This window comes from Salmo trutta, chromosome 36 (assembly GCF_901001165.1).
Source record: "Salmo trutta chromosome 36, fSalTru1.1, whole genome shotgun sequence".
Lineage (NCBI taxonomy): Eukaryota > Metazoa > Chordata > Actinopteri > Salmoniformes > Salmonidae > Salmo > Salmo trutta.
In genome coordinates, this window is record NC_042992.1 from 10,175,240 (window position 1) to 10,197,434 (window position 22,195).

At 43.5% G+C, this 22,195-nt stretch overlaps 1 pseudogene; it reads right to left on the reverse strand.

Moving 5' to 3' along the window:
* Nucleotides 1-1,454: 1,454 nt before the first annotated feature.
* Nucleotides 1,455-4,679, reverse strand: LOC115175406 (protein FAM8A1-like; annotated as a pseudogene).
* Nucleotides 4,680-22,195: the final 17,516 nt, after the last annotated feature.

Here is a 22,195-nt window from a genome sequence, read left to right on the forward strand (position 1 = left end):
TATAGTGTGAGCATGCTGTCTGAGAGATAGACAAGCTTGAGACGTGACATTGCTTTTGAGGTATTAAAATCATTTTCTATAGCATATTTTACATGTAAAGAGTCTATGAAGCAAACACGATAGGACCTCATAGTCCCCCATATAGAACTGCTCCGTCCTATAGATGGGGAGTACATAACTTCACTTCATATTTAGCTTAAAGCAATGAGCCGACAAAAGACAAAAAGGGCCTAATCAAAATTCACTGACTAGGACAGAAAAATGTTCAATACTGAGAGACTGAAATGTAAAACCCCTATTTGTAACATCAAACCACCAGATATACTCTAAATCAACAGTATAACTCTACACATTGTATAGTGTGAAACATGACATTATAAACTAACTTCAGTGGTCATTTACGCCACTGAAGGCTAGCCTTGACCTGACACAGGATTGGTCGGTCACTTGAATCCCCTGAGTGATTGGAATCCAGACAAGACCAGAGGAGTGCCTTCTTACACACTAACACCTTATACACACACTAGTCCACACAGACACATCCAGCAGACCTCTCATCGGCGAGGAGGAGGAGGAGGGTAGACATATTGTATAACATTCAGGATCTGATCTGTGAGTCAGAATGAGAACTGCCTCAGTCTGGTTCTGCTGAAGAAAGGACTGGACAGTATAATGCAAACCTGCTGCTGAATATGTGGCCCAGCCAGCCAGATAGACAGACAGAGACAGACAGACAGCTTGATACACAGCCAGCCAGCCAGACAGACAGACAGCCAGCCAGCCAGACAGATAGACAGACAAACAGCCTGATACACAGCCAGCCTGACACACAGCAAGCTAGACAAGACAGACAGACAGCCTGATACACAGCCAGCCAGCAAGACAAACAGCCAGCAAGACAAGACAGACACAGCTTGATACACAGCAGCCAGCTAGACAAGACAGACAGACAGCCTGATACACAGCCAGCCAGCAAGACACACAGCCAGCTAGACAAGACAGACAGACAGCTTGATACACAGCCAGCCAGCTAGACAAGACAGACAGACAGCCTGATACACAGCCAGCCAGCAAGACACACAGCCAGCTAGACAAGACAGACAGCCTGATACACAGCCAGCCAGCAAGACAAGACACAGACACACAGCCAGCCTGACACACAGCCAGCTAGACAAGACAAACAGGCTAATACACAGCCAGCCAGCTAGACAAGACAGACAGACAGCTAGACAAGACAGACAGACAAGACAGCCTGATACACAGCCAGCCAGCTAGACAAGACAGACAGATACACAGCCAGCCAGCTAGACAAGACAGACAGAGACAGCCTCATACACAGCCAGCCAGACAAGACAGACAGACAGCCTGATACACAGGCAGCCAGCTAGACAAGACAGCCTGATACACAGCCAGCCAGCCAGACAGAGAGTACAGCACATTAAAGATCCAAGTAATAGTTTTCAGTTCAGTTTAATTTAGAATATGCGGAATGGCCAATATGCAAACAAGCCCGTCACATTTCACCCTTCAACCTGACCTGAAACATCCCTTATCCATATAGGAGTAGCTGAGAGTCAACCGCTGCAAATGAACAATAAATAAACTAAGAAATTACCTAACATTCCTTTAAGATATTTCAGATTCATTCTGCTTGTCTGGCTAAGCAGTAAATAGGAAAAAGTTCAGGAACAATACTTTGTGAATGAAGAGAACCACAGCCATGCTGTTCTGAGGCCTCCCCATAACACTTCCATATCACGTTCTATCAGGCTCCTCCTGTCCTGAGTGGATTTCAGTCTGAGCCGTATGTCTCCACGGGCAGATCTCTCTCAGGTCTGCAGGCCTAGATCTGCTTTACAGGCCTTCTGTTCAGTTCTAGAAGCCCAAGGTTTGGGTTTTGTTCAATAGAGAGAAAACAATTACTCAAACTTAACAGAACACGTTTTCATTTTCCGTTGCAAAGTGTTGGTGTGTCCTGCTCAACACGACATTAATGTTCAGGTTATCAGTCATCTGACCCCTCTGAGCTGCACCACGATGGGTCCAGCTACGATGGCATAGTCCTGTTGTGTTGAAAGAAGAGGCTGGTGAAGATGGGGAACAGGGAAACGATGGAGAAGTTCTTATTCACCGCCCGCACCGTGGAACTGGGAGAGAAAAGGCTGGATGTTACTTTAACAAGACATGATAATAAATAATACTAATCACATAGCAATAACCTAAACATGTAATACCAGGTTAATATCAGTGGAAACAGTACCAGAAAATGAACTGCTAACAAAACAAGGGTAGAAATGTCCAACTGGCTCAGTTGGTAGAGCATGGCACTGCCACAGGGGACTAGTACGAAAAAGTATCAAAATAAATGTATGCACTTACAGCCTGAGTCGATCAGCATAAGAACGTCTGCTAAATTACTCAAATGTAAATCGGCATTAAAACCCACTTTCAAAGAAATCTTTCTCCATCTCAGAGGTAGGCTTCACATTTAAGTAGTACCTTATGAACTCACAATACTCAGGGTCCAGTGAGCCTTTCATATTCAAGGCTCAGGGTCCAGTGAGCCTTTCATATTCAAGGCTCAGGGTCCAGTGAGCCTTTCATATTCAAGGCTCAGGGTCCAGTGAGCCTTTCATATTCAAGGCTCAGGGTCCAGTGAGCCTTTCATATTCAAGGCTCAGGGTCCAGTGAGCCTTTCATATTCAAGGCTCAGGGTCCAGTGAGCCTTTCATATTCAAGGCTCAGGGTCCAGTGAGCCTTTCATATTCAAGGCTCAGGGTCCAGGTATTCATGGTCACACTCTTCCATATGGAAATGTAGTAGTAGTACCAGATGTCTGTAGGCCAAACAAACCAGTCATATTCATATCTGTTTTCAATGCCAACCAAGATGTGGCACATGCCGTCAGTGACTTACGCAGATAGGGTGTTAGATGCCGGTACCACCAGGACCGGTTGGGTCGGACCAGGACTGAGCTGTCGCATGTCACGACTTGAAGACCCAGGAGGATCTTCCCCAGGGTGGCACCGCCCAGACCCCACATCCAGATGATCTGAGAGGACGAGAACAGAGAGGTGGGTCAGAGTGACAGTGGTAATATAACACATTAAGTGAAAGATTCTTCAGAGAGATCCATGTTGATGCAATTCACACATCATCTGTGGTAGGAAGGAGGGGATTCAGGTGTTTTCCATTGTTAATACAGGGCTTTAGGTTGTCACTTATTTTCAATGCTTAGTAACTTTATGGGTAACCAATATAACCCATATTAAGCTCACTGAAACAGACCAGCAACCTGTGCCTGTATTCACAAAGTGTCTCAGAGTACTGTAGGAGTGCTGATCTAGGACCAGGTCCCTCCTCTAATTCATTATGATTTAGGCATAACTGATCCTAGATCAGCACTCTGACTCTGAGATGCTACTGTACCTCATAGAAACAGACCAGCACCATGTAGACCAGAGCTACTGTACCTCATAGAAACAGACCAGCACCATGTAGACCAGAGCTACTGTACCTCATAGAAACAGACCAGAGCTACTGTACCTCATAGAAACAGACCAGAGCTACTGTACCTCATAGAAACAGACCAGAGCTACTGTACCTCATAGAAACAGACCAGAGCTACTGTACCTCATAGAAACAGACCAGAGCTACTGTACCTCATAGAAACAGACCAGCACCCTGTAGACCAGAGCTACTGTAACTCATAGAAACAGACCAGAGCTACTGTACCTCATAGAAACAGACCAGAGCTACTGTACCTCATAGAAACAGACCAGAGCTACCGTACCTCATAGAAACAGACCAGAGCTACTGTACCTCATAGAAACAGACCAGAGCTACTGTACCTCATAGAAACAGACCAGAGCTACTGTACCTCATAGAAACAGACCAGCACCCTGTAGACCAGAGCTACTGTACCTCATAGAAACAGACCAGAGCTACTGTACCTCATAGAAACAGACCAGAGCTACTGTACCTCATAGAAACAGACCAGAGCTACTGTACCTCATAGAAACAGACCAGCACCCTGTAGACCAGAGCTACAGCCATCATCTTCTGCAGGTCCTCCATAGAAGTGTTCTCATCTATCTCCTCAACTATGAAGTGGGTGATGAACTTAGTGATGTCCCTGTGGGGGAGAATAGAAGGGTGGGCTATAATAGAATCTAATAATTATGGCCTACTATGATAATGAAAATTAATGTTCATTAACATGGTATTTTCTCATATTTCTTTCTCATTCAAGGCCAAGGAAATGATAAAAGGTTAGTCTGATTGACTCACTTCATGCCACTAAGGTGCATGATCCACAGAATGATGGTTGCCTTGACACAAAATAGAATAAACAAGTCCACCGTCTCAGCCAGGAATCTGTGGAGGGGAGAAGACAATGTCAGGGAATGTACCCAGGTACAACAGTACTATAATCTGCCCTGCTTTAGATAAAGTTCAAGTAACTTCCAGAGATAGTGAGCAGGTCTACTTTAAACCCCTGATCAATCCAATTCACTTTGTTCAGCCAAGTCAATGTCTACGTGATTTGCCTTAAGTCTGGAGGGTTCAAGAACTGAGGTAAAACAAATGTGTACTATTCAGATCCAGGCCTCAGCAGATGTATGCATGAGTGGGTACCCATCACGGTCAGCCAGCTGCTTGCTCAAGAGGCTATTCATGTGAACCTGTGCAAGCCATTAAATATTGTCATGAACAAACAGAGGAAAGGTGTTGTCTTTGTTTACATGCTATGGATTCCCTGTAGCTATTTGACAAAGTAGGCCTAGTACAAAACCAAACATGAGTTTTAGCCTTTCTACAGTTATCGTCATTTTTGTAATCATTGACTTGATGTAATTAGTGTACCTGTTCAGGGTGCGTTTCTGTTCTGTTGTTGCACCGGCCTTGTATCATGAGGCGGTGTCCCAGCTGTCACCTGCTGCCCGGTCTGAGCACCCGTAGTCAGGGGCGCAGGGAATGGATACCCCATTCCCAGAGAGTTGTACACATATCGTACATCTAAAGGTGGTTGTCCTGCGGGCCACGGAGTTCCAGTCGGCGCATGATAGTTTGCAGCTACGGGGAAATTGCATGGAGAAAAATGAAACGTAGTCAGAGTCATACAGCTTTGCCAATTTACATGGCCCCAGTAGTACTGCCACATCCATCCCTGCATCTTTGCGCAGTATTCAGTTGTAGCGTTGACGTTTGTTTGCGCTTCTTGGCTCGAACTCGGCCCATTCTCTGTAGTAGTGTCTGTGGCCATGGTTCAACGACTTCTAAATCTCACTTAAATCCTTTAAAACGTCTATCCCTAGCAGATCATCTTTGCTACAGTTATCCATGCTAGCACAGAGTATCTAAACTCAGAGGAGCAACATCGCGAGACTTCCGGGAACGCTTGCTTAGCAGACCTTCTTCTTTGATGAGGTTTAAGGGTGATTGGCATCCAATACATGTTGCATTACCGCCACCTACTAGACTGGAGTATAACTCCCTTGTACTTTGCTTGAAAAAAGTAAAATAAGTCAACAAATACACTGCCATCTAACCCTGCACCAGTGGAGGCTGCTGAGGGGAGGACGGCTCCAAATAATGTCTGGAATGGAGTCGGTGGAATGGTATCAACCACATGGAAACCACATAGTTGATGTATATGATACCATTCCATTGACTCTATTCCAGCCATTATTATGAGCCGTCCAACCCCTCTGCAGCCTCCACTGCCCTCCACTCATTAAAAACCCACCACCCTACTCCACTATTTAAACCTATCTAGTCCTACCTCAGGCCAACAACCTGAAAGGACGGGGCACCACCACTCAACAAACCCTTTAACTCTTCTGACATCAAATCTCTACACCCAAATACTTCTCTGTAGCTGCTACCACAACCTCTATGTTCTGCTGTTTACATCCAATCCCTGTAGTAAGGTTCATAACTACTGCTATGAATGCTAAAAAGACAATCTTACTCAAGCATACACTACCGTTCAAAAGTTTGGCGTCACATATAAATGTCCTTGTTTTTGAAAGAAAAGCAATTTTTTTGTCCATTAAAAGAACATCAAATTGATCAGAAATACAGTGTAGACAATGTTAATGTTGTAAATAACTGTTGTAGCTGGAAACGGCTGATTTTTTATGGAATATCTACAGAGGCCCATTATCAGCAACCATCACTCCTGTGTTCCAATGGCACATTGTGTTATTTAATCCAAGTTTATCATTTTAAAAGGCTACTTGAGCATTAGAAAACCCTTTTGCAATTATGTTAGCACAGCTGAAAACTGTTGTTCTGATTAAAGAAGCAATAAAACAGGCCTTCTTTAGACTAGTTGAGTATCTGGAGCATCAGCATTTGTGGGTTCCATTACAGGTTCAAAATGGCCAGAAAAAAATGACTTTCTTCTGAAACTTGTCAGTCTATTCTTCTTCTGAGAAATTAAGGCTATTCCATGCGAGAAATTTCCAAGAAACTGAAGATCTCGTACAACGCTGTGTACTACTCCCTTCACAGAACAGTGCAAACTGGCACTAACCAGAATAATTATTAGGTTATATCATTAGGCTATGAGTAGGCCAGATATTAGGTTATATCATTAGGCTATGAGTAGGCCAGATATTAGGTTATATCATTAGGCTATGAGTAGGCCAGATATTAGGTTATATCATTAGGCTATGAGTAGGCCAGATATTAGGTTATATCATTAGGCTATGAGTAGGCCAGATATTAGGTTATATCATTAGGCTATGAGTAGGCCAGATATTAGGTTATATCATTAGGCTATGAGTAGGCCAGATATTAGGTTATATCATTAGGCTATGAGTAGGCCAGATATTAGGTTATATCATTAGGCTATGAGTAGACCAGATATTAGGTTATATCATTAGGCTATGAGTAGGCCAGATATTAGGTTATATCATTAGGCTATGAGTAGGCCAGATATTAGGTTATATCATTAGGCTATGAGTAGGCCAGATATTAGGTTATATCATTAGGCTATGAGTAGGCCAGATATTAGGTTATATCATTAGGCTATGAGTAGGCCAGATATTAGGTTATATCATTAGGCTATGAGTAGGCCAGATATTAGGTTATATCATTAGGCTATGAGTAGGCCAGATATTAGGTTATATCATTAGGCTATGAGTAGGCCAGATATTAGGTTATATCATTAGGCTATGAGTAGGCCAGATATTAGGTTATATCATTAGGCTATGAGTAGGCCAGATATTAGGTTATATCATTAGGCTATGAGTAGGCCAGATATTAGGTTATATCATTAGGCTATGAGTAGGCCAGATATTAGGTTATATCATTAGGCTATGAGTAGGCCAGATATTAGGTTATATCATTAGGCTATGAGGAGGTCAGTTATTATACTGAAAATGTTTTTAAAAGCAACATGTAAAGTGTTGTTTCATGAGCTGAAATAAAAGATCCCAGAAATGTTCCCTACACACAAAAAGCTTATTTCTCTCAAATGATGTACAAAAATGTGTTTCCATACATGTTAGTGAGAATTTCTCCTTTGCAAAGATAATACATCCACCTGACAGGTGTGGCATATCAAGAAGGTTCTTTAAAAAAAATGCCTTCCTCACCATCTTAAGTAAGCATGCCACATTCAAGTAATTTAGAACCAGGAACAGATACAGCCCTTGGTTCTCTCCAGACCTAACTGCCCTTAACCAACACAAAAACATCCTGTGGCGTTCTGCATTAGCATCAAACAGCCCCCGTGATATGCAACTTTTTAGGGAAGTTAGAAACCAATATACACAGGCAGTTAGGAAAGCCAAGGCTAGCTTTTTCAAGCAGAAATTTGCTTCCTGCAAAACAAACTCAAAAAGTTCTGGGACACTGTAAAGTCCATGGAGAATAAGAACACCTCCTCCCAGCTGCCCACTGCACTGAGGATAGGAAACTCTGTCACCACCGATAAATCCACTATAATTGAGAATTTCAATAAGCATTTTTCTACAGCTGGCTGTGCTTTCCACCTGGCTACCTCTACCGCAGTCAACAGCACTGCACCCCCCACAGCTACTCGCCCAAGCCTTCCCAGTTCTCCTTCTCCCAAATCCAGTCAGCTGATGTTCTGAAAGAGCTGTCAAATCTGGACCCCTACAAATAATTTGGGCTAGACAATCTGGACCCTTTCTTTCTAAAATTATCTGCCGAAAATGTTACTAGCCTGTTCAACCTCTCTTTCGTATCGTCTGAGATTCCCAAAGATTGGAAAGCAGCTGCGGTCATCCCCCTCTTCAAAGGGGGGGACACTCTTGACCCAAACTGCTACAGACCTAAATCTATCCTACCCTGCCTTTCTAAGGTCTTCGAAAGCCAAGTCAACAAACAGATTACCGATCATTTCGAATCCCACCATACCTTCTCCGCTATGCAATCTGGTTTCAGTGCTGGTCATGGGTGCACCTCAGCCATGCTCAAGGTCCTAAACGATATCGTAACCACCATTGATAAGGAACAATACTGTGCTGCCGTATTCATTGACCTGGCCAAGGCTTTCGACTCTGTCAATCACCACATCCTCATCGGCAGACTCAATAGCCTTGGTTTCTCAAATGATTGCCTCACCTGGTTCACCAACTACTTCTCTGATAGAGTTCAATGTGTCAAATCGGAGGGCCTGTTGTCCGGACCTCTGGCAGTCTCTATGGGGGTGCCACAGGGTTCAATTCTCGAGCCGACTCTCTTCTCTGTATACATCAATGATGTCGCTCTTGCTGCTGGTGAGTCTCTGATCCACCTCTACGCAGACGACACCATTCTGTATACTTCTGGCCCTTCTTTGGACACTGTGTTAACTACCCTCCAGACGAGCTTCAATGCCATACAACTCTCCTTCCGTGGCCTCCAACTGCTCTTAAATACAAGTAAAACTAAATGCATGCTCTTCAACCGATCGTTGCATGCACCTGCCCGCCCGTCCAGCATCACTACTCTGGACGGTTCTGACTTAGAAAATGTGGACAACTACAAATACCTAGGTGTCTGGTTAGACTGTAAACTCTCCTTCCAGACTCACATCAAACATCTCCAATCCAAAGTTAAATCTAGAATTGGCTTCCTGTTTCGCAACAAAGCATCCTTCACTCATGCTGCCAAACATACCCTCGTAAAACTGACCATCCTACCGATCCTCGACTTCGGCGATGTCATTTACAAAATAGCCTCCAATACCCTACTCAACAAACTGGATGCAGTCTATCACAGTGCCATCCGTTTTGTCACCAAAGCTCCATATACTACCCACCACTGCGACCTGTACGCTCTCGTTTTGCTGGCCCTCGCTTCATACTCGTCGCCAAACCCACTGGCTCCAGGTCATCTACAAGACCCTGCTAGGTAAAGCCTCCCCTTATCTCAGCTCACTGGTCACCATAGCAGCACCCACCTGTAGCACGCGCTCCAGCAGGTATATCTCTCTGGTCACCTTCAAAGCCAATTCCTCCTTCCAGTTCTCTGCTGCCAATGACTGGAACAAACTACAAAAATTTCTGAAACTGGAAACACTTATCTCCCTCACTAGCTTTAAGCACCAGCTGTCAGAGCAGCTCACAGATCACTGCACCTGTACATAGCCCATCTATAATTTAGCCCAAACAACTACCTCTTCCCCTACTGTATTTATTTATTTATTTATTTTGCTCCTTTGCACCCCATTATTTCTATTTCTACTTTGCACTTTCTTCCACTACAGATCTACCATTCCAGTGTGTCACAGGTTCCAACGAGAGTGGCGCCCCTCCTCGGTCGGGCGGCGCTCGGCGGTCGTCGTCGCATGCCTATTAGCTGCCACCGATCGTTGTTTCTGTGTCGTTTAGTTTTGTCTGTCTGTTCCGCACCTGTTTTGTGTATGTCATTAGTGGGGACTTATTTAATGTGTGTTTTCAGTTGGGATTTTGTGCGGGATTGTTTATTGTCCACGTTGTGTTAGCGTCAATTATACGGGAAGGATTTACCGGGCTGCGCTCCTTGCCTTTGAAGTATATTTTGTGTTTTATGGGAAGGTGTTTCTCCCAGGCGCACTTTGTATAGCGCCCTGTGCTTTTCGGCGTTTGTCCGTTTTTTATTAAAAGACACTCACCTCCAGCACCTCTGTCTCCTGCATTTGATTCCGCCTATCCGCCAGTCCAAATCAGACGTGACACAGTGTTTTACTTGCTATATTGTTTTTACTTTGCCACCATGGCCTTTTTTGCCTTTACCTCCCTCATCTCACCTCATTTGCTCACATTGTATATAGACTTATTTTTCTACTGTATTATTGACTGTATGTTTGTTTTACTCCATGTGTAACTCTGTGTTGTTGTATGTGTCAAACTGGTTTTCTTTATCTTGGCCAGGTTGCAATTGTATATGAGAACTTGTTCTCAACTTGCCTACCTGGTTAAATAAAGGTGAAATAAAAAAAATAATAAAAAAAAGCTGATTAAACAGCATGATCATTACACAGGTGCATCTTGTGCTGGGGATAAGAAAAGTCAACACAACACAACACAATGCCACAGATGTCTCAAGTTTGGCATGCTGACTGCAGGAATGTCCACCAGAGCCGTTGCCAGATAACTTAATGCTTATTTCTCTACCATAAACATAGTTTTAGAGAATTTAAGCTAATATATAGGTGTGTTGACCGTGATAAAGGCAAAGTCGGAAGTTTACATACACTTAGGTTGGAGTCATTAAAACTCGTTTTTCAACCACTCCACACATTTCTTGTTAACAAACAATAGTTTTGGCAAGTCAGTTAGGACATCTACTTTGTGCATGACACAAGTCATTTGTCCAAAATTGTTTACAGACAGATTATTTCACTTATAATTCACTGTATCACAATTCCAGTGGGTCAGAAGTTTACATGCACTAAGTTGAATGTGTCTTAAACAGATTGGGAAATTCCAGAAAATTATGTCATGGCTTTAGAAGCTTCTGATAGGCTAATTGACATCATTTGAGTCAATTGGAGGTGTACCTATGGATGTATTTCAAGGACTACCTTCAAACCCAGTGCCTCTGCTTGACATCATGGGAAAATCAAAAGAAATCAGCCAAGACCTCAGAGAAAAAATTGTAGACCTCCACAAATCTGGTTCATCCTTGGGAGCAATTTCCAAACGACTGAAGGTACCACGTTCATCTGTACAAACAATAGTACGCAAGTATAAACACTATGTAATCATGCAGCCATCATAACGCTCAGGAAGGAGACGCATTCTGTCTCCTAGAGATGAACGTACCTTGGTGCGAAAAGTGCAAATCAATCCCAGAACAACAGCAAAGGACCTTGTGAAGATTCTGGAGGAAACAGGTATAAAAGTATCTATATCCACAGTAAAACGAGTCCTATATCGACATAACCTGAAAGGCCGCTCAGCAAGGAAGAAGCCACTGCTCCAAAATCGTCATAAAAAAGCCAGACTACGGTTTGCAACTGCACATGGGGACAAAGATCGTACCTTTTGGAGAAATGTCCTCTGACAGCATCATGTTGTGGGGGTGCTTTGCTGCAGGAGGGACTGGTGCACTTCACAAAATAGATGGCATCATGAGGCAGGAAAATTATGTGGATATATTGAAGCAACATCTCAAGACATCAGTCAGGAAGTTAAAGCTTGGTCGCAAATGGGTCTTCCAAATTGACAATGACCCCAAGCATACTTCCAAAGTTGTGGCAAAATGACTTAAGGACAATAAAGTCAAGGTATTGGAGTGGCCATCACAAAGTCCTGACCTCAATCCTATAGAAAATGTGTGGGCAGAACTTAAAAAGTGTGTGTGAGCAAGGAGGCCTAAAAACCTGACTCAGTTGCACCAGCTCTGTCAGGAGGAATGGGCCAAAATTCACCCAACTTTTTATGGGAAACTTGTGCAAGGCTACCCAAAACGTTTGACCCAAGTTAAACAATTTGAAGGCAATGCTACCAAATACTAATTGAGTGTATGTAAACTTCTGACCCACTGGGAATGTGATGAAAGAAATTTAAACTGAAATAAATCATTCTCTCTACTATTATTCTGACATTTCACATTCTTAAAATAAAGTGGTGATCCTAACTGATTTAAGACAGGGAATTTTTACTAGGATTAAATGTCAGGAATTGTGAAAAACTGAGTTGAAATGTATTTGGCTAAGGTATTTGTAAACTTTCGACTTCAACTGTAGCCATAGAAGCACAGTGACATATGTGTCAATGCAGTCATATTGGTGGCTTATTGGAGGAGTGGCTTTCAGGTTGTTAGTTTTGGCCACCCATCCCATGAGAGTGAATGTCATTCCAGTTCATCTGAATATCAATCCAGTGCACTGCTTGCTATAAATTCTACCTGATAGTGTATGCATGTTTAGTTAAAAAATACAAATAATGTCCTGTTTGAAACACTGACAAGTAGAGAGCAAGGTGGGCCTGGCTCCCCATTGGGTGGGCCCGGGCCCACCCAGGCCCAGCCATGCCTCGGCAGCTGGGTCAACAACAAACTATTATTACCAGTTAAGTTAATATACCCTGCACATTCCAGGCATGTGTGGTGGACATACCACAAGGGAGCAGCAGTGTCTTTCACACATTTAATTAGATCTGATCTTCAGCTAAGTCAAAACAACAGATAAACACAGTCTGCTTAAACTAATAATCGCTGAAGTTGGAGACGTATATCTCCCTCACTAACTTTAAACATCAGCTATCTGAGTAGCTTACCGATCGCTGCAGCTGTACACAGCCCATCTGTAAATAACCCACCCAACTACCTACCTCATCCCCATATTGTTTTTATTAACTTTTTTGCTCTTTTGCACACCAGTATTTCTACTTGCACATCATAATCTGCACATCTATCACTTCAGTGTTTATTTGCTAAATTGTAATTACTTCGCTACTATTGGCCTATTTATTGCCTTACCTCCTTACTCCATTTGCACACACTGTATATAGATTTTTCTATTGTGTTATTAACTGTACTTTTGTTTATCCTATGTGTAATGCTGTTGTTTTTTTTCGCACTGCTTTGCTTTATCTTGGCCAGGTCGCAGTTGTAAATGAGAACTTGTTCTCAACTGGCCTACCTGGTTAAATAAAGGTAAAATAAAAAAATGAAATAAAAAATAACACACAAATGATTGTATTTTTTCTTGTCTGTATTGAATACACAATTTAAATATACACAGTGTAGGTTGGAAAAAGTATATGAACCCCTAGGCTAATGACTTTTCCAACAGCTAATTGGAGTCAGGTGTCAGCTAACCTGGAGTACATTCAATGAGACGAGATTGGAGATGTTGGTTAGAGCTGCCATGCTCTATAAAAACACTCACAACATTTGAGTTTGCTATTCACAAGAAGCATTGCCTGATGTCAACCATGCCTTGAACAAAATATATCTCAGAAGACCTAAGATTAAGAATTGTTGACTTGCATAAAGCTGGAAAGGTTTACAAAAGTATCTCTAAAAGCCTTGATGTTGATCAGTCCACGGTAAGACAAATTGTCTATAAATAGAGAAAGTTCAGCACTGTTGCTAGTCTTCCTAGGAGTGGCCATCCTGCAAAGATGACTGCAAGAGCACAGCACAGAATGCTCAATGAGGTTAAGAAGAATCCTAGAGTGTCAGCTAAAGACTTACAGAAATCTCTGGAACATGCTAACATCTCTGTTGACGAGTCTACGATACGTAAAACACTAAACAAGAATGGTGTTCATGGGAGGACACCACGGAAGAAGCCACTGCTGTCCATAAAAAACATTGCCGCACGTCTGAAGTTCACTAAGGAGCATCTGGATGTTCCACAGCGCTACTGGCAAAATATTCTGTGGACAGATGAAACTACAGTTGAGTTGTTTGGAAGGAACACACAACACTATGTGTGGAGAAAAAAGGCACATCACACCAACATCAAAACCTCACTGTAAAGTATGGTGGAGGGAGCATCATGGTTTGGGGCTGCTTTGCTGCCTCAGGGCCTGTAACAGGACAACGACCCAAAACACGGGAGTAAATCAACAACAGAATGGCTTCAACAGAAGAAAATACGCCTTCTGGAGTGGCCCAGTCAGTGCCTGACCTCAACCCAATTGAGATGCTGTGCCATGACCTCAAGAGAGCGGTTCACACCAGACATCCCAGGAATATTGCTGAACTGAAACAGTTTTGTAACGAGGAATGGTCCAAAATTCCTCCTGACCGTTGTGCAGGTCTGATCCGCAACTACAGAAAACATTTGGTTGAGGTTATTGCTGCCAAAGGAGGGTCAATCAGTTATTAAATCCAAGGGTTCACATACCTTTCCCACCCTGCACTGTGAATGTTTACACAGTGTGTTCAATAAAGACAAGAAAACATATAATTGTTTGTGTGTTATTAGTTTAAGCAGACTGTGTTTGTCTATTGTTGTGACTTAGATGAAGATCAGATCAAATGTTATGACCAACTTATGCAGAAATCCTGTGGGTTTTCCAAAGGGTTCACATACTTTTTCTTGCCACTGTATTTCACTATAATGTCTTCCAAAAGAATGCACATTTTCAATTTATTTCAGTACTACTGTTTCTGTTAGTGTTTCACCAGCGATGTTGTGGCTCTGTTGTAGTGCTTTGCTCTGTTCTAGGGCTGTGCTTTTGTTCTAGAGCTCTGTTCTAGTGCTCTGCTCTAGTGCTCTGTTCTAGGGCTGTGCTTTGTTCTTCTGCTCTGCTCTGTTCTAGTGATCTGCTCTGTAATAGTGCTCTGTTCTAGTGCTTTGCTCAAGTGCTCTGCTCTGTTCTTTTGCTCTGCTCTGCTCCGGTGCTCTTCTCTGTTCTTGTGCTCTGCTCAGTTCCTCTGTTCTAGTTCTGGTACTCTGTTCTAGTGCTCCACTCTACTGCTCTGTTCTAGTGCTCTGCTCTGCTCTGCTCTGCTCTGTTCTAGCGCTCTGCTTTGTTAAAGTGCGCCAACCTACTGCTCTGTTCTAGTGCTCTGCTCTGCTTTAGTGCTCCGCTCTAGTGCTCTGCTCTGTTCTAGTGCTCTGCTCTGTTCTAGTGCTCTGCTCTTTTCTAGTTCTCTGCTCTTGTGCTCTACACTGATCTAGTGCTCTGCTCTGTTCTAGTGCTCTGCTCTTTTCTAGTGCTCTGCTCTAGTGCTCTGTTCTTGTGCTCTACACTGATCTAGTGCTCTGTTCTAGTGCACTGTTCTAGTGCTCTGCTCTTTTCTAGTGCACTGTTCTAGTGCTCTGCTCTGCTCTTTTCTAGTGCTCTGCATTTTTCTAGTGCTCTGCTCTGTTCTGTTCTAGTGCTTTGCTCTGTTCTAGTGCTCTGCTCTGTTCTAGTGCTCTGCTCTAGTGCTCTGTTCTTGTGCTCTACACTGATCTATTGCTCTGCTCTGTTCTAGTGCTCTGCTCTAATTCTCTGCTCTAGTGCTCTGCTCTATTGTAGTGCTCTGCTCTGTTCTAGAGCTCTGCTTTTTGCTAGTGCCACTCATATCAGCAGCTCCAATCAGACAGAGCAAGTCCCACAAAATCTCTTCCGGAAACGGGGGCGAGGGGTTGATCAGCTGTTGAAAAGCTGTGCTAGTTTATATCTCTCTCGCTCTCCTCTCTCTCTCTCTCACCCCTCTAACCCCCTCGCTCTCTCTGTATTTCTCTTTCTCTCTTCTGTCAAGGGGGTGTATTTGCTGACTGGGCTGCACCGGACTGGGCGGGCGGGCAGGCAGGCAGGCAGGCCTGGGGTTGTAAGGTCTGGCCTTAATGACTGTGTTGGCCGGTTGAATGGAGCCAGTCAGGCGGACAGAGATTGGACGGCCATGAGGTTGATCCCCACTGACAGACCCATAGGGTGACTGGTCCAAAAATAAATTGGCCGCAAATAAAAGCCAAGTCCCGCAAACGCTGAACCCTGTGGAACCCACCAACATGGGGGGTTTACGGATTGGGTTGGGTTTAGTAGGTGTGTGTGTGTGTCTCGATGTGTGGTTGGATAGCCGAGCTTCAGCTGCCTCTGACAATGATTTTATTACAGTTAGCATTCACAGCTACGTCTGCCAGTCACTCATCTCCATTCTACTATATGTAGCCTGTTAGCACTCACAGCTACGTCTGCCAGTCACTCATCTCCCATTCTACTATATGTAGCCTGTTAGCACTCACAGCTACGCCTGCCAGTCACTCATCTCCCATTCTACTATATGTAGCCTGTTAGCACTCACAGCTACGCCTGCCAGTCACTCATCTCCCATTCTACTATATGTAGCCTGTTAGCACTCACAGCTACGTCTGCCAGTCACTCATCTCCATTCTACTATATGTAGCCTGTTAGCACTCACAGCTACGTCTGCCAGTCACTCATCTCCCATTCTACTATATGTAGCCTGTTAGCACTCACAGCTACGCCTGCCAGTCACTCATCTCCCATTCTACTATATGTAGCCTGTTAGCACTCACAGCTACGCCTGCCAGTCACTCATCTCCCATTCTACTATATGTAGCCTGTTAGCACTCACAGCTACGCCTGCCAGTCACTCATCTCCCATTCTACTATATGTAGCCTGTTAGCACTCACAGCTACACCTGCCAGTCACTCATCTCCCATTCTACTATATGTAGCCTGTTAGCACTCACAGCTACGCCTGCCAGTCACTCATCTCCATTCTACTATATGTAGCCTGTTAGCACTCACAGCCAGTTAGCACTCACAGCTACGTCTGCCAGTCACTCATCTCCCATTCTACTATATGTAGCCTGTCTTTTTTTGTCCTATACATCTATGAAGCACTTATCTTTAAAGGCAAAGTGGTATTCCCACCAGACAGACACTATAAAGGACCTGAGGGGTCTAATCCCTTCCCCTTTAAGGTCATTATTCCTAAACTGGAGAAGGTTCTAAAAGTCCCTGCTTGTCAAAACATATCACTAGAGAGCAGGATGTCATTTCTGAACTTGGTACGTGTGTTATGTATTTTTTAATTTAACCCTTATTTTACCAGGTAAGTTGACTGAGAACACATTCTCATTTATAGCAACGACCTGGGGAATAGTTATAAGGGAGAGGAGAAGGTTCTATATCTGTGCGTGTGAACTTTGCCGCTTGTTTTGTCAACAGAGGTTAATTGTGCAGTGACCTGACGGACTGCTGTAATATACCTTTAGGTGGGAGTGGTCCAGACAGACAGTATCACCTGTCCTCGTCTGACCTGCGTCAACACCTTCATTGGCTGACAGGTGACCTTTTATCCCATAGAGTGGGAACGAAAGAATGTTAAGGGTGCCAAGTTGTTCCCATGACATGTATAGTGGTTTCCCTCACCCCTATAGATACCATTGTTTTTTCTGGGGAAATCATGCTACAGTATACACTTTTTTTAAATGGCCTTTTGCCCATATAGTTAGTCAAGTATGTTTTAGAAAAATGTAGTTAATGTAAATGTTTTAGAAACATTTAATGCTGTTTCTCTTGTGTATGTGAACGGCCTTTTGACCTCATTAAACCTTAATCTGACAGGAATTCTGTAAATCTGTTGGCCTTTAGAGAGCTGTCAAAAGCCCTTACAAGAAACAGGGACTTTTAAGGAAGTTCTTCTTATAGTAAATCATTTTGATAAAACTATCAAAAAGAGTAGAAATGATCTTGAATGTCTGGGAAATGTTCCTGTTGGTTTTCAGTTGTAAAATGGGATAGATGTATTTCAATGGTTGTCTGTTCAAATGGTTTCCTCATACAACAATGTCAAAGGATAGGGTGCACAAATGAAAAATGTAACATTTTTGCTTAACTTAAAGGGCAATTTTATAGGCTCAAACAAACAGAAACAACACAAAAGCAACCCAACCATTACACCATGAACACACCGTGACATCAGCACACCGCGACATGAACACACCTGTCCATGAACACACCATGACATGAACACACCGTGACATGAACACACCATGACATGAACACACCTGTCCATGAGCACACCGTGACATCAGCACACCGTGACATGAGCGCACCATGACATGAACACACCGTGACATGAACACACCTGTCCATGAAAACACCATGACATGAACACACCTGTCCATGAAAACACCATGACATGAACACACCGTGACATGAACACACCTGTCCATGAAAACACCATGACATGAACACACCTGTCCATGAAAACACCATGACATGAACACACCTGTCCATGAAAACACCAGTCCATGAAAACACCAGTCCATGAACACACCTGTCCATGAAAACACCAGTCCATGAAAACACCAGTCCATGAACACACCTGTCCATGAAAACACCAGTCCATGAAAACACCAGTCCATGAACACACCTGTCCATGAAAACACCAGTCCATGAACACACCTGTCCATGAACACACCTGTCCATGAACACACCTGTCCATGAAAACACAAACACACAGTAGCATCCCATTTCAATACACAAATCAAATTCAAACATCAGTATGTCTGTTGGGAAATGTCACACTACTCAAGATGGTCAATGTAAGGTTTCCAGATTTGATCAAACGTCTTTTTTTGCTTAATTTGATAAAACCCAGATCCTAATGGAATGTAGCTTAGTTCCTTATTAACAGTGAGTTTGATGCTTTCCAATTGATAGCTACTGTATACATTTTTATGCAACAATTAGACCTAAGTTACAAAACTTTATTTGAAATTGGCCACCAATATTTACATTTCCAAAACAGACATCATTGTGGAGAAGGATGGATATAAATTCCTAGACACAATGATATAATAGCACAAAGATTCTCCCAAAATGGAGTCAGTTTATCACAGGACCACAGCATATGTAATAGTGTTCCTTTTGGTTTTTTGCATCTCCAACAGAGATGTGAGATTTTTCGGCCCATTACATACATTCTGGCAGGAGTGAAGTAAATCCAATGGATTATCTTCAATAATATTTCATTGATTCCGGTCCAGCGATTACCAGGAGCCCGTCCTCCCCAATTAAGGTGCCATCAACCTCCTGTAATCTCACACATGTTAATGTATTCATATCTTAAGTATTATCCACAACACGTGATATTGAGATGGGTCTTCACATATTTTCTGTCTCATATTGACACAGTACATTATGTAAGGTGTTGATACCTTTCCAGAAACAAGTCTCTCACCGTTGCTGCTTGCTATAGACCACCCTCTGCACCCAGCTGTGCCCTGGACACCATATGTGAATTGACTGCCCCCCATCTATCTTCTGAGCTCGTGCTGCTAGGTGACCTAAACTGGAACATGCTTAACACCCCGGCCATCCTAACATCTAAGCTTGATGCCCTCAATCTCACACAAATTATCAATGAACCCACCAGGTACAACCCCAAATCCGTAAACATGGGCACCCTCATAGATATCATCCTAACCAACTTGCCCTCCAAATACACCTCTGCTGTTGTCAACCAAGATCTCAGCGATCACTGCCTCATTGCCTGTATCCGTAATGGGTCAGCGGTCAAACGACCTCCACTCATCACTGTCAAACGCTCCCTGAAACATTTCAGCGAGCAAGCCTTTCTAACCGACCTGGCCCGGGTATCCTGGAAGGATAAGTGCCTTCCTCACCATCTTAAGTAAGCATGCCCCATTCAAAAGAAATTGAACCAGGAACAGATACAGCCCTTGGTTCTCTCCAGACCTGACTGCCCTTGACCAGCACAAAAACATCCTGTGGCATTCTGCATTAGCATCGAACAACCCCCGTGATATGCAACTCTTCAGGGAAGTTAGGAACCAATATACACAGGCAGTTAGGAAAGCCAAGGCTAGCTTTTTCAAGCAGAAATTTGCATCCTGTAGCACAAACTCAAAAAAGTTCTGGGACACTGTAAAGTCCATGGAGAATAAGATCACCTCCTCCCAGCTGCCCACTGCACTGAGGATAGGAAACACTGTCACCACCGATAAACCCACTATAATTGAGAATTTCAATAAGTATTTTTCTACGGCTGGCCATGCTTTCCACCTGGCTACCCCTACCCCGGTCAACAGCACTGCACCCCCCACAGCAACTCGCCCAAGCCTCACCCAAATCCAGATAGCTGATGTTCTGAAAGAGCTGCAAAATCTGGACCCCTACAAATCATTTGGGCTAGACAATCTGGAACCTTTCTTTCTAAAATTACCTGCCCGAAATTGTTGCAACCCCTATTACTAGCCTGTTCAACCTCTCTTTTGTATCATCTGAGATTCCCAAAGATTGGAAAGCTGCCACGGTCATCCCCCTCTTCAAAGGGGGAGACACTCCAGACCCAAACTGCTGCAGAACTATATCTATCCTGCCCTGCCTTTCTTAGGTCTTCGAAGCCAAGTTAACAGATTACCAACCATTTCAAATCCCACCGTATCTTCTCCGCTATGCAATCTGGTTTCAGAGCTGGTCATGGGTCCACCTCAGCCACGCTCAAGGTCTTAAACGACATCATAACCGCCATCGATAAGTGACATTACAGTGCAGCCGTATTCATCGACCTGGCCAAGGCTTTCGACTCTGTCAATCACCACATTCTTATCGGCAGACTATACAGCCTTGGCTTCTCAAATGATTGCCTCGCCTGGTTCACCAACTACTTCTCTGATAGAGTTCAGTGTGTCAAATCGGAGGGCCTGTTGTCCGGACCTCTGGCAGTCTCTATGGGGGTGCCACAGGGTTCAATTCTCAAGCCGACTCTTTTCTCTGTATACATCAATGATGTCGCTCTTGCTGCTGGTGATTCTCTGATCCACCTCTACTCAGACGACACCATTCTGTATACCTCTGGCCCTTCTTTGGACACTGTGTTAACTAACCTCCAGACGAGCTTCAATGCCATACAACTCTCCTTCCGTGGCCTCCAACTGCTGTTAAACGCAGGTAAAACTAAATGCATGCTCTTCAACCGATCACTGCCTGCACCTGCCCGCCCGTCCAGCATCACTACTCTGGACGGTTCTGACTTAGAATATGTGGACAACTACAAATACCTAGGTGTCTGGTTAGACTGTAAACTCTCCTTCCAGACTCACATTAAGCATTTCCAATCCAAAATTAAATCTAGAATCGGCTTCCTATTTCGCAACAAAGCATCCTTCACTCATGCCGCCAAACATACCCTCGTAAAACTGACCATCCTACCTATCCTCGACTTCGGCGATGTCATTTACAAAATAGCCTCCAACAGTCTACTCAACAAATTGGATGTAGTCTATCACAGTGCCATCTTTTTTGTCACCAAAGCCCCATATACTACCCACCACTGTGACCTGTACACTCTCATTGGCTGGCCCTCGCTTCATACTCATCGCCAAACCCACTGGCTCCAGGTCATCTACAAGTCTCTGCTAGGTAAAGCCCCGCCTTATCTCAGCTCACTGGTCACCATAGCAGCACCCAAAATAGCACGCGCTCCAGCAGGTATATCTCACTGGTCACCCCCAAAGCCAACTCTTTCTTTGGCCGCCTTTCCTTCCAGTTCTCCCTTTTCCCCTTTGATGCTTCCCGCATGAATCTGTCCTGTACTGTTGCACAGGTGAAAGAGCGACCTTACAGGGTAGGATTAAAAGTTTAAAACGGTGATTTTCAAAACCTGCAAGGACTTTCTAGCTCAAAGGAGGGTATTTTCTTGCTCCCCATGTCACCGCAAATCTCATAGTGTTGATGATGTCATGATATGTTTTTTTCGACAAAACTTTGAAATGTTTTCACATATGTTGACCCTGGTATTGTGCTGGAGATAATGACCATGAGGTTGAAAAGTGGTGGAATTGCCCTTTAACATGTATTTTTTAATTCAATATTAGACAGCTCTGACGTTTCCAAAAGGCTTCTGGGCCTTTTTTCGAGGGATGCTGACATGTTTGCTTGATGCTGCGACTCCTGAACTCCTAATTGTACATTCAGTCACGCTCTTTCCCTTGCTGACCTGGTGCTACTGTATTCAACCACACTGCTCTAAGCCAACCAACGGCTTACCCCCAGACACAGGCAGAGTTCAATGACTTCGCCTAATTGGAAGAGTTTCAACTGAGAGTTTAATTTTAAAGAAGTGAATACAGCATTCCTGAACCCCTTTCAGAATCTATTTTAAGCTCTGCCCACAGCTAGCTTCTTTTATAAAGACATATTTTAAATTCATATTCAGAGAATTCTTCATTGTCCTGCATGTTTACCTCTTTATCAAACAGCATGCTGTACTCTGTTAACACTGTTTAAATTTTTATATTTTT